Raw genomic sequence first — 2092 nt, 5'->3', positions numbered from 1 at the left:
AGCTGGGGAGGCTCCCTCTGCACCAGCTTCACTGGCATGTTCCCTGTGTATGGCCAGAGACCAGCTGAGCTTGGCGACCTCCGTGCCCCCACAGCCACCCTGGGAGATGGCTGACAGGACAATGAGTGGGGCAAGTGGGTTTTGGTGGGGGGGTGTTGTCTGTCTGTGTCTTTCCACAGCAGTTTCTCACTTCCCCCTGCAAGGCAGGAGCTGTGCTTCCTCCCCAGTCCAGCACCTTCCCCACTGCCTGTACAACTGCCTAGACAGGCTGGTGACGCTAGGCTTCACCTGGCCACAGGGGCTTGGGGTTTCAGAGGGAACTGGGGGAAAGTCTGGGGAAACCCCGAGGCAGGAGGAAGGAGCCAGGGCTAAAACCCTCCTTGCTCCAAAACCACCTCAGGGGTATCCTTAGCCATTTCAACCACACCAACCCCCCTATGATGGAGGTCACGGAGGTATTTGAGCTCCTGCAAGTCCCACCAACAATGTCAGTGGTAAAGGACAGAATCCATGGTGTCCCTAGGGATGGGGGGGTGTTTTTAATCCCTGGTCCTAAAGGCAGGAGCCAGCTGGCCAACAAATTGTGGTGGCACAGGGAGGGTAGGCTCCACAAGTACCCTGGTGGGAGGTATTTCTTCTGCAGCCACCAGTCACATCTGCCAAACCATTCTCAATCCCACAAGCTCCCTTTCTTCCACCAGCCTCCCCACCTTGGTCCTCTTCTCTCCATCCATTGCTGGTTCACCCACCAGTTTATTCTCCTGGTAGTTCACCCATGGGCCCTGCTACTCCAGTTCAAAGCAGACCCACAGACCCGTCTTGCCCCTCTGTGGGCTTTCTGCGGGTGCCGGTCCTCAACAGCAGGCAGGGTAAGGTGGTAGCTATTTTATCCTGTGCACAAAGGAATACTTCAATGGCCAATGTGCAACAGGGACCCATCTCTGCGAACAGCTTCTGATCCCACCACTTCCTGCAAGATGACCAGCAAGTGAACTCATGGCCACCCCATCATCTGCTTGCGGGAGATGGACCTCATCTCACCCCACAGGAACCTCACCACCACCCACTTCTTATTGCCAGCCACTGCAGAGTGGCACATGGAAGATCCTGCAAGCCCTGGGGGACACCCATGGGAGGCTGTGGGTGATGAAGAGAGGCCAAGAGGCCTGGGGCGCCTGCCACGAGGTGGCACTGACACCGCATGCCAGCCTGCAAGGCTGCAGCGCTGCAGAGAAGCCCAAACGCAGCAAGGGGAGTGGAGGAGGGCCAGGCAGGCCAGTGGCCAGAACTGCTTTGGCCAGAAAGAAGGGTGACAGTTGGGCCTGACTCCATCTGGCCATGCAGCTCATCATCATGGCCTCTGGGCTGCCTGGAAGAAACCGCTACTGGTGGATCTGACTGTGGGGCCCACCACTGTGGCCTCTGTGCTGCCCGGAAGAAATGGCCGTTGGTGGCTGGACATGGAGCAGGCATGGTGTGGTGGGACAACCAGAGGCAGAGACGGATGCAGCAAGCTGCTGCTCCTTCCCCTAGCACTACTGAGCACCTCCACCACCATCCTGCTGCCCGGAGCAGCCCATCCCCAGTGGTGTCAGGACTCCTCAGGACTCACCAGCCAGCACCTCCCTTTCCCATCCCCTCCCCATCAGCCTCTACCAAAACAGTAACTACCACGCTACTTGCCAAGCTCCCCAGCTGGAAGAGGCCCCAGGCTGGGGAGAAGAGGCTGCCCAGCCCCCTGCGCAAGACTGGGGGGGGCCACATACTTACTGATGACACTCATCATCATCCCTCCCTAATCGCTACCCACTGCCTAATGACAGTAATTAGGAAGAATGGAGCTGCCTGGGGACTGGAAGCGCTGACAGAGTTGGGGGAGCCAGATGGTGTTCGCACTTAAGGAGAGATTAAAATAAAGGAAAAAAAAAGGAAAAAGAAAAAAAGAAAAAAACCTCTATCACTCGGCATCGATCAGCCTCCCTTTCCTTCGTTTAGTGTCAGGATTGCTTCAGTCCACGGGCACACTGGGGACATGCTGAGACATGGGACTGGCTACCTTCTCCCCAACCCCACCGGCACCCCCCCCGGGGTT

This window comes from Buceros rhinoceros, unplaced genomic scaffold, assembly GCF_000710305.1.
Source record: "Buceros rhinoceros silvestris isolate BGI_N320 unplaced genomic scaffold, ASM71030v1 scaffold31418, whole genome shotgun sequence".
Classification (NCBI taxonomy): Eukaryota; Metazoa; Chordata; class Aves; order Bucerotiformes; family Bucerotidae; genus Buceros; species Buceros rhinoceros.
Note: the sequence above shows the minus strand (reverse complement) of the source record.